Source organism: Nicotiana tabacum, chromosome 22 (assembly GCF_000715075.1).
Source record: "Nicotiana tabacum cultivar K326 chromosome 22, ASM71507v2, whole genome shotgun sequence".
Lineage (NCBI taxonomy): Eukaryota > Viridiplantae > Streptophyta > Magnoliopsida > Solanales > Solanaceae > Nicotiana > Nicotiana tabacum.
In genome coordinates, this window is record NC_134101.1 from 5,798,481 (window position 1) to 5,814,417 (window position 15,937).

Below are 15,937 nucleotides of genomic sequence, written 5' to 3' on the forward strand. Positions count from 1 at the left end.
ATTCACTAACAAAATTCTAATTCACAAACTTATTATACTATTCCTGCCGAAACTAAATTATTTCCAGCATATTCACTAGCAAGACACATAGTATTCTAGCGATTATAAGTAGCAAATTACAATGTATTGAATATATTTCCTTTCGTATAATTTAGATTTATCTTTTTTGAATATTTAATTTTATATAGATTTTATTCTTGAGTTCCAACTTGGTTAGTATATCTTTCCACTAATGTGATTTATATTTTGTGTCTTTGCTTAGTTTTTTTACACTGTTATAGAATATTTGATGGATACTTTGATCATCTTATATATTTTCTTAAATCATCACCTTTCAAACAGTAAAAATATCTAGAGAGTTTTGATAATTTATACATAATAGTGACTTTTACAAGACACCGAGTCTTTGCATTCTACTAGTAACTTTTAAAAGATAATGAAAAAAATATCGAAAATTAACCGAACCGTACCGATACCGAAGAAAAACCGACATGATTGGGACGGTTTCGGAAAGTCTAATTTTGGTTATACATAATAGAATAACCGAAAAATTGGTATGGTACAAATTTCATAAAATGCCGAACGGAATCATTGACACCCCTAATTTTAATATGTTGTTGTAGGTTACTTGCCTTATATTTTAGGTTACTAAACTTGCTAATTATGTATGGTTACTATATATAGTTACATTTTAGGCAGCCAGACGCTGTAAAATCCACGTATAAAGGTTAAAACTCTCCATGTAATTTAGAGATAGATTAGGGTGATCATTTTAGTTAATAATTGATATAAATGCTAATTATTAAGAAGAAGGGACACCAAAGTCAATTTCAACCCAATCTTGCACCTTCAATATATAATCCCTGCATTGTTGGATATAGGTTCTTTTTTATTTGTTCTTCAATTCTCTAAGCAAATGTGTGTCCCATTTCAAAATCTCTCCTTTTCCAACTTTCATCCACTTTAATTTCTCCAAACTAAAGCTTCTTCCCCCTTCTTTCTGTCTTTTGTTCTCTCTTTCTCTCTTTCCTTTGTGCTGTCTTCAATTGATTAATTATTGCATGGCAACATTGAGAAAAACTGAAATCTCCACATTTAACTCTCACTCTTTCATTTTCTTCTTCACCCTTTTCTTCCTCTTCCTCATTTTTGTTCAGTCTTCTTCTGATCATGATCATGATACTGATTCCTTTAAACCTTCCTCGCAAAATTCATATCATTCCTCTTTAGCTACAGCTTCAATTAACTTGAACTCAAGAAAAATCCCCATAAATCCTAGTACATCTTCTTCTTCATCATCTTCTTCTAGTGATACCTCTAGACAATTTGAAGCTAGTGAGCATGCAGTTCCTAGCGGGCCGAATCCATCATCAAACCGGTAAGTTCAGAGGTGGATTCAAGATTTAAATTTTATGGGTTCAAGCTCATTTATTTTTAAAGTTATGGATTCAAATCTATTATTTCTTGCCATTTTAGTAGATTTCTTACTCATAAATTGCTACTCCGTGTCGAAAGTACCGGGTTCAGATGAACCCGGTACTCTCAAGCTTCATCCGCCCCTGGGTAAGTTAATCTCTTCTTGGCGTTTCCAGGACCTAGAGTCAGCAGCGCAGTTCCATTCCGGTTCCAGGATTTAGAGTCAACAATGAATGTAATCTTATTACATGTATAAATTTTATACCGAACCTTTTCTTTATATGCATAGATAGTTCGAGTTGAAAACAATAAGTCCAATTGTACACACAGAAGAATAGTCTCTTCTTATGCATATATAGTTCGAGTTGAAAACAGTAAGTTCAATTGAACTCCCTTTAGATCCGCCTCTTCAAAGGCCGACAAAGAAGATTAGCAAAAGGAAGCTTGAAAATAAGGATATACATAGGTGAATATCAGAGTTTGTAACGGCGTTTAATATTTATTGTTGTTTCATCATCTATTCTGATCAGCCATTAATGCTACTTGTCTTCTTCACTGATGAGAAGTTTGTTGCTACCTACTAACTTTGTTGTTATCGTCACTATTGTTAGCTAACATTTTGAACTTCTTTTCTCTTCCCTGAATTTGTGTTTTCGTCCTTGTTTTCTTTCTATGGACTTGTATAGCAAGACGTTTTTTTACTTGGTGAGTTTAATGAGTTTTGATAATTAATCTTTACTTGTTGAATTTAATGTATTTTGAGGCAAATTCTACGAACACTCAATTTAACATTACTATTCATGTAGATATGTATGTATCAATCTTTAAGGGAAAGTAGCTGCTCTCAAAATAATTAATAGCCAAAAAAAATATATTTTTTGTATATATATATAATTTGTATATTTATATACAAAAATTATAACTGTACAAATTTTATACACTTTTTTCGGCTACCAAATAAAAATAGTTTCCGGCGAAGGCTAAAAGTGAAAAAAGTCCAATCTCTAATTATGCAACTTTGGTGATATCAGATATGTAGAATCCTCTAGTGAATTTTAAGTTTACGTATAACTGATAAAATATTTCCATCTCGATCATGATCTTCCTAAGTTTACACTAAAGTAATGCGTCCTTAATTTTTCGTATTTTATATATATTGTGAAAAAGAAATAATATGATTTGTTGTAAATATTGTGCGGTAAGTTCTAGTTAGAGGTCACTAGTGCAAATATCTGGAACGTGGTATAAGAGAAGAAGAGAACACACTGTTTTTGAATGTAACATGATTTGAATTGCTTTGGACGTTTCCTTGTGTTTTCTTTAACACACAAAATCCAAGAAAGCTGACCCCAAAAGCATTATGAACCTATGATTTGATAATCACCAAAACTTCATAAAATAGTGTCGCTATTCTACTACCAATATTATTGAACAGCAGATCTAGTAAGTGTAAAGTGAAGAAAATAAAAAATAATTCTAGACTATTGGTTTTCCATCTAGTGTTCCGTATTCGTATTGAGGCCGACTAAATCTTGATTCGTACCGAGAAGTCCCATATTTGGGGGTAAAGTGCTCTCTAATAAAAATGATTTTATATCCAGAGTTTGAACACGAGATCTCGGTTAAGGATGAATGAGTACTTACCACTCGATCAGAACCTTTGTCTAATGACTATCAGCTGTGCTTTAATGTTGATGTTATTGGTCCTATGAAATTCTCTCTCGATCCGCCCTAGTTCATTTGAGGCAAATACAATTATATTCACCTAAATTCAGTTATTTCGATGCAAAATATAAATATATATTAAAAATAACTAATAGTTTAATAATTATTAACTTTTGAATTCATAACAAAAAGTACAATGTATTTAGTTTCTAAGGTCCAGAGTGTAGTAGAAGAAGAAGAGGACACTATCTTTTTACCAGATAGCATATGATTTGAATTGCTTTGGACTTTTCATTTTGTTTTCTTCAACACACCAAATCCAAGAAAGTGGATACCAAAGATTATCATGAGCGAATGATTTGATAATCATCAAAATTTCATTGGTTTCCTATTTTTCAAAGAAATTGTAGAGCTGATCTAGTAAAGTGTAAAGTAAAGAAAAATAAAGAACATTTCTAGACTTTTAGCTTTGCCTTAAAATTCATGCTATTCCTACTTTGATATTCTCTCTTTGTTTTATTGTCGTCCCAAGGGGCGGAGGTATTGTATGGTTTAGTGGTCGGACGAACCCAGTACCGTTTGCTTAGACCTATTTTATATTAGAAAATTTATTAAATATATATAAATTTTTAACAGCGAACCCAGTAACTAAACGAGCTATGGGTTTGGTGGTAGATTCAGAACCCATAAACTTCAAATTTTGGCTCCGCCTCTGGTCGTCCCTATGTGTTGGGCGAATCTTTATAGTGTAAGAGAATCTTTACCGGATTATATACTGTTATTCACATATTATATATGAATTATACATATATTATATATCTGCAGATTATCTATTAGAGTTAATTCTTTAGTTTTTACAGTATATAACTTAATTCTTTTATAACATTTGATTTTATTTTTTAATTGGATGATATTTGGAGACATCATGGGGTGTTTCTTGTCTCTATATATTTATTTACCTTCCCCAAAGACTTACTTTTTCTTATGTTTGATCGAACTTTATGGTATTCATTAGAATCCATAACATTTAATTCGAATTATATATGTGTGCCTAAAAAACAAAAATTAACACAGAGAAAAAAAAACCACTGACTCTATCGTGGATTTGCCACTATGTAAAGCTATAAAAAAAATATTTTTGGCTTTGCAGACAATTTCGTTTGTGGTTGAAGGCCCCTTCTATGTGTTAATTTCTTCTTATTTTTTAAGAATTTTCCTTTGAAACAGCTACTCATGTAATAGAATGTGCCTAGCACCTCTGCCTATGTACTTGAACCGCTCTTTTAAATGTTCCAGTTTATGCAATTTTGGCAATTTATTTGTTTTAAAATTTCCTTTGAGTTGTTTAATTAGAATATTCTGATTTATAGTATTATTTTTGTATAGTTTCCAGATATGTGTATTCATTATAATCTACACGAAAAATCCTCTTGCTTTAAACCTACCATTCTTTTGGAACGGTGAAGTATTGTTATACACACAGTGGCGGAAATATGCACAACTTAGCAAAATGTGTCATGTCACAAAAAAAAACTTTTATATATGTATAACAAAATAATAATTTTCTATAAAAATAATATATAATATATTCATATACAAGACGACACTGCATACAAAAAATAAAAGTAAATACCAATTTAAGATAATAAGTAGAGATTCAAACCAACACAGTCCTAAATCAAATCCCATTTACTGACTGATTCTGATAATTCACCATTAATTGACACCATTTGTACAAATCTTGTGAATGCGACTGTCTACGTATTTATAGGTACATAATTAATACTTCCTTTATTCCCGTTGAGTTGTGATGTTTCGTTTATCGAGGGTTTAATTACATAAACTTTAACCAATATTTTAATATGTATTTTCGCACCATATTGATACGAGAAGAATTGCAAATTATAACGCGTTTCGTATATTTTTCGAATATCTAAATTTTAATTTTAAAATATTGAGATAATCTAATCTAGAATTCCGGTTATGTCCTTTTATTATGAGTTATTATGATTAATATTATAAGATTATTTTTGTAAACCGATTTTGTATTCGTACTTTTATAATAACTAGTCTCTATATCTTTCGTTAATTATATGAGTTATTATTCGTGCACGTATATCTTTCGTTAATCATTATAAAGAAAAATTCTAGTGAAAACAAAATTGACATATGTTTATAAATTTTGTATATTGCATTATTGTGTATAGGTTTGTATTTCTCTCGTCTTTGTACATACATGTTTGAAAGTGAATGAAAATTTGAATCTTTAGCTCGTCGTAGAAAGACTGTAGTCTTAGAAATAAACATGGTAAGTCTCTTTAGGCAATTCATAATAGATTTCAAAATAATAGTGATAATAATTTCATCCAACATAAAATATATTTACTGGTTGAATCCTAGATATAATTTATAAATTTATCTCTTTTATATTTGTTTCTTCCTTTTCATCATCTTATATTTCCCTAAATTTGGTTATATAAAATGTTATTTTTTACTTTATTTTTTCCCTAAAATATCCGGCCAATTTTTTTAACACAATGTAATTCTCCTGCAAATTTCAGGCTCGTCAAGAGGTTCAATGTTCATTATTCACTCATCTGCTTAATACGTATTACAAGTCACATTCATATAATCTATATTTGAGGTCTAAACTTATATTATAAATCAAACTTCTTATGGATCTTAGGCTATAGACTATTTTCATATCATATCTTAATTGCCAAACTTACGGGCAAAACGAAATCTCAATACATTACCTTAGGCACAAATGTCTGCGCAGTCAAATCAAAAGTTGTATTGGATAATCTCTCATTATATTTTACAATAACTGTTATTGATTTCTCAAACTTCTTGCTGGCTCCTAAAATTTCTCATCAAATTTATGAGAATAAATTTACTATGTCATACAAAATACAAATAAGGTGAAAAGTAAGTGAATTGAAAATCTAATTTCATAAGCAGAATGATGAACTACAAAAAGCATCACCAATCAAGAAAATTAACAAGAGCCTACTAATTCTAGCAACAAAAATAAATATGAAATTCTATCTCCTAAAACTAACTGAAATTATAATTCTGCCAAGTACAATCTAGAAGGTATATACGTGACAAGAGAAATTAAAAAAAGACATACCTTCAACCCAAGCTTTGATTATCTGCACGCGTGTCGTATTTCACTTCATACACAATAATATCCGGAAAAAGAATATTCTTATCACGACCCAAAATTCCCATATTCGGGACCGTAATAGCGTCTAATATTTCACTTGCTAGGCAAGCCAACGTTAGAATAATATTAGCCATTTTAAAATAATTTTAAATTAATTAATAACAAAGAAATAAATGCGGAAGTAAAGTCTGAAATGTAGTGAATAATCCATAATAATAGCGATGTCTAAATACCATCCCAGAACTGGAGTCACAAGTACACGGGCTTCTAGAATGATACAAATAAGGGTCTGAATAAAATAAAATTGTCTGAAAGCAAACACACAGCTAAAGTAAAGTGGATGGGGACTTCAGAATTGCGAACGCTGTACAGTTATACCTCAAGTCTCCTCTGGGTAGCTGAAATCCGAGCAAGTCTATGGTACACCGCTGGGACCAACTCCGAAATCTGGTACAACCGACCCCATGTACTGGTAAGTGCCGAGCCTAACCTCGACGGAGTAGTGACGAGGCTAAGGCAGGTCGCTTACATTAACCTGTACGCAATAATAATAATAACAATAATAATAATAATAATAATAATAATAATAATAATAATAATAATAATAATAATAATAATAATAATAATAATAATAACGGGAATAGTAGTAAGACCAGTAAATAATTTTGATAATTGAAATCAATTCAGCAGTCACAATCCCTCAACTTGTTTCCATTATGGTGTGCAACCCGTTCCCCCAACATAAACTTTAAATAAGTCTATTGCAGCGTGCAATCCGATCCCCCAATATAGACTTTTAAATAAGTTTGTCGCGGCGTACAACCCGATCCCCCAATATATTTTAACAACTCATAAAGGTAATAGAAATTATTCCAATAAATACCACATTCAATGAGAAACTATTAAGCATTAAGGCACACAATAATTATAATTTATTTGTGAACAAACAACGATAATTAGCAATTAATTATGGAAATCATGGAGAAAATAGGCAGTTTAATATTTAGTATGCTACATGTCAAATAGCAATTAAGACACATAAGTCAAATAAGCATGTGACAATTATTGTAGGAATTCAAGAATTAATATTTGACAAGGAATATGAGGGAAATAATTAATATAATAATTAATTCATGATTTAAAATAATTTATGATTTTTTGAGTAATTATGCAAACAATTAATTTGACGACGTATAGACACTCGTCACCATGCCTATACGTCATACACATGCATCTCACATAACAAATAATTTAAGGGTTCTATTCTCTCAAGTCAAGGTTAACCACGACACTTATCTCGCTTTGCAACCAAATTTCAAGAATCCAATAAACCTTTGCCTCACAAATTCATGTCTGAAATCCTCAAATCTAGTCATAAATAATTCAATATACTCAATACAAATCGTAAGAATTAATTCCATATGAATTTACAAATTTTCTGGATAAAATCCAAAATTCAATTTAAAGATCAACAATGGGACCCACGTCTCGAATCCCGGAAAAACTCACGAAATCCGAACACCCGTTCCGATACGAGTTCAACCATACAAAAATTATCGAATTCCGACATCGGAATGGCTTTCAAATCTTCATTTTACATCTTTGGAAGAATTTATAAAAATCTGATTTTTCTTCCATAAATTCACGGATTCATGATGTAAATGAGTATGGAATCATGAAATATAATCAATATAGGATAAGGAACACTTACCCCAATGTTTTCCATGAAAATCGCCCAAAATCGTCTTACCCGAGCTCAAAATCGAAAATGGTGGAAAATTGGTCGAAATCCCATTTCCAGAACTTAAGTTCCGTTTGCCCAGATTTTTTATTCATTGCGATCACGGAATTTCGTTCGCGATCACGTAGAACAACTTTTGCCCAGGTCCATTTTACTCTTCGCGATCGCGGATAATTCTTTGCGATCGCGAATCATGTTTTGGTTGCTCGGAATTTTAACTCTACACGATCGCGTAAATGGCCATGCGATCGCAGAGAACATTTTCTCAACCTTACGCGATCGCGTACTAACTTGTGCGATCGCGTAGCACAATTTTGGTGCTTCAGCTTCTGCCTCATTCCCCCTTCGCGAACGCGAGGCTTCGATCGCAAACGCGAAGCTTTGCACTTCGACCCTTCGCGAACGCGTGCCCTCGGTCGCGAACGCGAAGCACAAAATGTGTCAGTCCAACTTTCCTCTTCGCGATCGCAGGAATGGCTTCGCGATCGCGAAGCACAATGCACCAGATGACAGCAGAAGCTAAAAATCAGATTTTTCTCAAAGTTCAAATGGTCCGTAGGCTATCCGAAACTCACCCGAGCCCTCGGGGCTCCAAACCAAATATTCACACAAGTCCAAAAATCTCATATGAACTCACTCGCGTGATCAAAACACCAATTTAACACCTAGAATTATGAATCGGATACCAAATCAAATAAAATTTTTAAGAAAATTTTAAAACTTCTATTTTCACAACCAAACGTCCGAATCACGTCAGATCAACTTCGTTTCTTACCAAATTCGACAGACAAGTCATAAATGACATAACGGACATATAAAAATTTTTAAAACTCGAATCCGACCCCGATATTAATAAGAGTAAATTTGTAGTCAACTTTGAAATCTTTAAGCCTTTAGGCTTCTAGTTTTCGCCAACTGCCGATAATTCAAGCTAGGGACCTCCAAATTAAATTCCGGGCATACGCCCAAGTCCCAAATCACGATACGGACCTACCGGAACTGTCAAAATACTTATCCGAGTCCGTTTGCTCAGAATGTTGACCAAAGTCAACTCAATTGAGTTTTAAGACTCCATTTCACATTTTAATCAATTGTTTTCATATAAAACTTTCCGAAAAATTATACGGATTGCACACTCAAGTCGAGGAATGATAAATAGTACTTTTTGAGGTCTTAGATCATAGAAATTATTAACTTTAAAGATTACCTTTTGGGTCATCACATTCTCCACCTCTAAAACAAATGTTCGTCCTCGAACGGAGTTGGAAAAAATACCCGAGCTGGTGAAAAGGTATGGATATCTACTCCGCATGTCTTACTCGGACTCCCAGGTAGATGCTTCTACCGGCTGACATCTCCATTGCACCCAAATTGAATGGTAACTCTTATACCTCAACTGTCGGACCTGCCGGACTAGAATAACTACTGGATCCTCTTCATAAGTCAAATCTTTGTCCAATTGGACTTAGCTGAAATCTAAAACATGGGACGGATCACCATGATATTTTCGAAGCATAGATACATGGAACACCTGATGAACCGCTGATAAACTAGGTGGTAATGCAAGCCTGTAGGCTACTTCACCCACCCTTTCAAGAATTTCAAAGGGTCCAATATACCTAGAGCTCAACTTACCTTTCTTTCCGAACCTCATTACACCTTTCATAGGTGAAACCCGGAGCAATATTCTTTCTCCAACCATGAATGCAATATAACGAACCTTACGGTCGGCATAACTCTTTTGCCTAGACTGAGCTGTACGAAGTCAATGCTGAATAACTTTGACTTATCCAAGGCATCCTGTACCAAATCGGTACCCAACAACTGAGCGTCTCCCGGTTCAAACCATCCAACTAGTGAACGAGGTTGCCTTCCATATAATGCCTTATATGGAGCCATCTGAATGCTCGACTGGTAGCTATTATTATAAGCAAACTCCACAAGTGGCAAGAATTGATCCCAAGAACCTCCAAAGTCTATAACACAAGCGCGAAGCATATCTTCCAATATCTGAATAGTGCGCTCTGACTGTCCGTCTGTCTATGGATGAAATGTTGTACTCAACTCAACCCGCGTGCCTAACTCACGTTGTACAGCCCTCCAGAAATGCGAGGTGAACTGTATACCTCGATCAGAAATGATAGACACGGGCACACCGTGAAGGCGGACAATCTCACAAATGTAAATTTTAGCTAACCGCTCTGAAGAATAGGTAAATGCCACCGGAATGAAATGTGCTGACTTGGTCAACCTGTCCACAATGACCCAAACTGCGTCAAATTTTCTCTGAGTCCGTGGGAGCCCAACAACAAAATCCATAGTGATACGCTCCCACTTCCACTCAGGAATTTCTAACTTCTGAAGCAAACCACCAGGTCTCTGATGCTCGTACTTAACTTGCTGATAATTCAGCCACTAAGCTACATATGCAACTATATCCTTCTTCATTATCCTCCACCAATAATGTTGCCGCAAATCTTGATACATTTTGGCGGCACCTGGATAAATAGAATACCTGGAACTGTGGGCCTCTTCCAGAATTAATTCACGAAGCCCATCCACATTAGGCACACAAATACGACCCTACATTCGCAGAACTCCATCTTCCCCCGCAACAACCTGTTTGGCATCACCGTGCCGCATCGTGTCCTTGAGGACAAGTAAATGAGGTTCATCATACTTTCGCCCTCTGATGCGCTTATATAAACAAGACCGAGCGACTGTGCAAGCTAAAACTCAACTGGGTTCTGAAACAACTAACCTCACGAACTAATTAGCCATAGTCTGAACATCTACAGCTAACGGTCTCTCACCAACCGGAATATAAGCAAGGCTGCCCATACTCACAGCCTTTCTACTCAAAGCATCGGCCACCACATTAGCCTTTCTGGGGTGATACAAAATGATGATATCATAGTCTTTCAACAACTCCAACCATCTTATCTGCCTCAAATTGAGATCCTTTTGTTTGAACAGATACTGAAGGCTACGATGATCAGTAAATGCCTCACACGAGACACCGTAGAGGTAATGCCTCCAAATCTTCAGCACGTGAACAATGGCTGCCAATTCTAAGTCATGAACTGGATAATTCTTCTCGTGAACTTTCAACTGCCGCGACGCATATGCAATCACCTTGCCATCTTGTATCAATACTGCACCAAGCCCAACACGAGATGCATCACAATACACCGTATAAGATTCTGAACCTGTGGGTAATACTAATACTGATGCCGTAGTCAAAGCAGTCTTGAGCTTCTGAAAGCTTAACTCACACTCGTCTGACCATATGAATGGGACACCTTTCTGGGTCAGTCTAGTCAATGGGCTTGCTATAGATGAAAATCCTTCCACGAACCGACGATAATAACCTGCCAAACCCAGGAAACTCTGGATCTCTGTAACTGAAGCAGGTCTAGGCCAATTCCGAATAGCCGCAATCTTCTTAGGATCCACCTTTATGCCTTCTGCCGATACAACATGCCCCAAAAAGGCAACTGAGTTTAACCAAAACTCGCATTTTGAAAATTTAGCATATAACTGATTATTCTTCAAAGTATGAAGCACACTCCGAAGATGCTGCTCATGCTCCTCTCGACTGCTGGAGTAAATCAAGATATCATCAATGAATACAACTACAAAAGAACCCAAATTGGGCTTGAACACCTGATTCATCAAATCCATAAATACTGCTGGGGTATTTGTCAACCCAAATGACATCACTAGGAATTCATAATGCCCATACCGAGTCCGAAAAGCTGTCTTAGGGATATCAGATGCCCTAATCTTCAATTGATGGTTACCAGACCTCAAGTCGATCTTTGAAAACACCTTGGCACCCTGAAGCTGATCGAATAAGTCATCAATTTGGCAGTGGATACTTGTTCTTGATAGTAGCCTTGTTCAACTGCCGATAATCTATATATATTCACATTGAACCATCTTTCTTCTTTACAAATAATACTGGTGCACCCCAGGGCGAGACACTAGGTTTAATGAATCCTTGATCGAGGAAGTCTTGTAACTGTTCCTTCCATTCTTTCAACTCTGGCGGGACCATACGATATGGTGAGATAGAAATGGGCTGAGTGCCTAGAGCTAAATCAATACAGAAGTCAATATCTCTGTCAGGTGGCATCCCCGGCAAATCTGCAGGAAATACTTCTGGAAATTCATGAACAACTGGTACTGAGTCCATAGAAGGAACATCCGTACTGGAATCGCAAATGTAAGCCAAATAGGCTAGACACCTTTTCTCGACCATACGCCGAGCCTTCATATAAGAAATAACCCTGCTGGTAGAATGACCAGGAGTTCCTTTCCACTCTAACCGAGGTAACCCCATCATGGCTAGGGTCACCGTCTTGGCATGACAATCCAATATAGCATGATAAGGTGACAACCAATCCATACCCAAGATGACATCAAAATCTACCATATCAAGAAATAGAAGATCCACACTAGTCTCAAGACTACCAATAATAACCATACACGAACGATAGACATGGTCTACTACAACAGAGTCTCCCACCGGTGTAGATACACACACATAAGCACTCAGAGAATCACGAGGCACAACCAAATATGAAGCAAAATAGGAGGACACATAGGAATAAGTAGATCCTGGATCAAATAGAACTGAAGCATCTCTATGGCAAACTGGAATAATACCCGTGATCACAGCATCAGATGACTCAGCCTCAGGCCTAGCTGGAAAAACATAAAATCGGGGTTGGGCCCTACCACTCTAAACTGTGTATCTGGGACGGTCTCTAACTGGCTGGCCTCCACCTCTAATGGTCCGACCTCTACCTCTAATGGACTGACCTCCACCTCTAGTTGCCTGACCCCTACCTCTAGTTGGTTGAGCAGGCGGTGAAGTAACCGGTGCCGGTATGATGGCACGAGAATCCTACTGAGATCTGTTACTCAACAACCTTGGGCAATATTTCCTGATGTGACCAATGTTACCACACTCATAACACCCATCCTGATGCCCTGGCTGCGTGGATGCTGAAGCTGAAGCTGACCCGAACGGGCCGGATAACCGCTGTAGTGACTCTGGAGTGGTGGTGCACTGATATGAGCTGAATGTGCACTAAATGCTGGCTGCCCAGAGTAAGGCATAATAGGACCGTGACTCCCTGAAGCACCAGAAGATGCCTAAAGTGCTGAATGAAACGGTCTGGGAGGATGATCCCTACCAAAATTACCCCTTCCTCCATAAGAGGCACCACTGAAACCACCGAACTGACGAGGCCTCTTATGTGACCTCTTCCCTCTCTCTTGTGCAAGAACCATCTCGATCCTCCTCGCGACATTAGCATCTTCCTGAAAGGAAATCTCACTTCCGATCTCCTTGGCCATCTGAAGCCTAATAGGGTGAGTGAGTCCCTCAATAAACCTCCTCACTCTCTCTCTCCCTCAGTAGGTAGTAAAAGGAGAGCATGACGGGCTAAATCCACAAAACGGGATTCATACTAAGTAATAGTCATACTGCCCTGCTGTAGACGCTCAAATTGCTTGCGGTAATCCTCTCTTAGTGTGATAGGAAGGAACTTCTCCAGAAATAGCTGCGAGAACTGCTCCCAGGTAAGTGCAGGCGATCCAACTGGTCTGGTTAATATATAATCTCTCCACCACCTCTTGGCGGAACTTGTCATCTAAAATACAGCAAAATTGACCCCATTGGTCCCAACTATACCCATGTTCCGCATCACCTCATGGCAGCAGTCAAGATATTCCTGTGGGTCCTCAGAAGGTGTACCACTGAAGTGAACTAAAAAGAGCTTAGTAAACTTATCCAGTCTCAATAAGGCCTCAAAAGACATGGCGGGCCTATCACCGGTCTGTGCCGCAATAACTAGCTGAACTACCCTAACTGTCGGGGCTGCAGGAGCCTGATTCTGGGGAGTCATCTGCTCCGGCACGGGAGTAGTGGGAGTTTGTGCTCCTCCCTTAGCCTGTGAGACGGCTGGTGCCACCGAAAATGTACCATTCTGGGCCACGCCCTCCATAAGACTTCCCAAATGGACTAAAGCGTCCTGAAGCACTTGAGTAGCTATAAATCCTTCCGGGACCTGAGCTGGTCCAACTGGTACAGTTTGAACTGGAACCTCCTCCTAAAGATCTGCTTGAGGTTCTACAACAGGTGCGGATGCTCAAGCTCTATACTGAGCCCTACCTCTGCCTCGACCTCTAGCACGACCTTGGCCTCGACCTCGACCTTTACCCCTGGCCGTAGTTGCCACCGGAGGCTCTGGTCCCTGTTTGTCGGTAGATGTATTACATATTCTCACCATCTGCGAGAGAATAAGAATAGAATGGTTCAATTATCGATAATAGAATAAGATCGCACGACAGAATAAGAAAGAAGTGATATTGTTCCTAAACTTTATAGCCTCTGAAAGATAAGCACAGACGTCTCCGTACCGATCCTTCAGACTCTACTAAGTTTGCTCGTGACTCGTGAGACCTATGTAACCTAGTGCTCTAATACCAACTGTCACGACCCAAAATTCCCACCTTCGGGACCGTGATGGCGCCTAACATTTCACTTGCTAGGCAAGCCAACATTAGAATAATATTAGCCATTTTAAAATAATTTTAAATTAATTAATAACAAAGAAACAAATGCGAAAGTAAAGTCTGAAATGTAGTGAATAATCCATAATAATAGCGATGTCTAAATATCATCCCAGAACTGGAGTCACAAGTACACGAGCTTCTAGAATGATACAAATAAGGGTCTGAATAAAATAAAGTTGTCTGAAAGCAAGCACACAGCTAAAGTAAAGTGGACGGGGACTTCAGAACTGGGGACGCTGTGCAGTTATACCTAAAGTCTCCTCTGGGTAGCTGAAATTCGAGCAAGTCTATGGTACGCCGCTGAGACCAACTCCGAAATCTGCACAAGAAGTTCAGAATGTAGTATCAGTACAACCGACCCCATGTACTGGTAAGTGCCGAGCCTAACCTCGACAAAATAGTGACGAGGCTAAGGCAGGTCGTTTACATTAACCTGTACGCAATAATAATAATAATTAGTTTTTTGGCACGTGCGTTGCACGTATATGTCAAGTGATGTAAAATAATATTAATATTTTTAAATAAAATTTTGAGTAAGTAATTTTACATGGAAGAATACAATATAAGTTTTTGTGAATGACTGATGTAAGTCGTCGTATGGTGGATTATTTGTTGAGGTAAATATGATTGGATAATAATCTATTTGATACATGTGATATTTTTTGTGTTTATTTTAATTTATTTTGTACAGGTATGTAATGAAACTTTTGTAAATAAAATAATATTGATAAAAAAAAATTACTAACTCTTTTTTTAATTTTATGTTAAAAGGCATCATAGAAAAGTAGCAAAGAATAATATTGACATGTATATCAATATCAATTTTTATAATTAACAAATATATAGTTATTAAGCAAATAATAAGATCATTCCCCCTGTAGCAATTAAACTACAAAAAAAAACTATTATAAAACGTGGACTAACTTTAGATTGGAAAAAACAACAACTAATTTTATAAGTTGCATGAGCTTTGCAAGACATGACTTCTAATGCAATCGTATTATCACAAGTAAAAAAAAATTATATGCGAATAAATATACATCACCAATTTCGGAGATTTGTTGTTTGTTGAATCATTCGATTGATTAGCACTGTTCTAATCAACTTTCCATTTTTGACACCACATGATTCCTTCAATAATGACAAAAAATTAAATAACGCATTAAGAATACCCTAATTATTTTTTGAAGAAATCTCAAGACAACAGAATAATCTTCAAATTAAATACTACTCCGAATTACGTTTTATTTTCGTATAACGTTACATGACTAATAAAAACCATCATTTTCCGTTGTTCCCAATCAAAGGCTGCCCAACATGTAATTTTCAATATTCACTCGTTTTTTTTTTTCTGTAAA

General features: G+C 36.4%; 1 long non-coding RNA gene across 1 annotated transcript; it reads left to right on the plus strand.

The window, feature by feature from the left end:
• The first annotated feature begins 714 nt into the window (after positions 1-714).
• LOC107765211 (uncharacterized) lies at positions 715-1,975 on the plus strand. Its single transcript, XR_001643383.2, has 2 exons — positions 715-1,378; positions 1,593-1,975. It is a non-coding gene; the product is annotated as an uncharacterized LOC107765211 (long non-coding RNA).
• Positions 1,976-15,937: the final 13,962 nt, after the last annotated feature.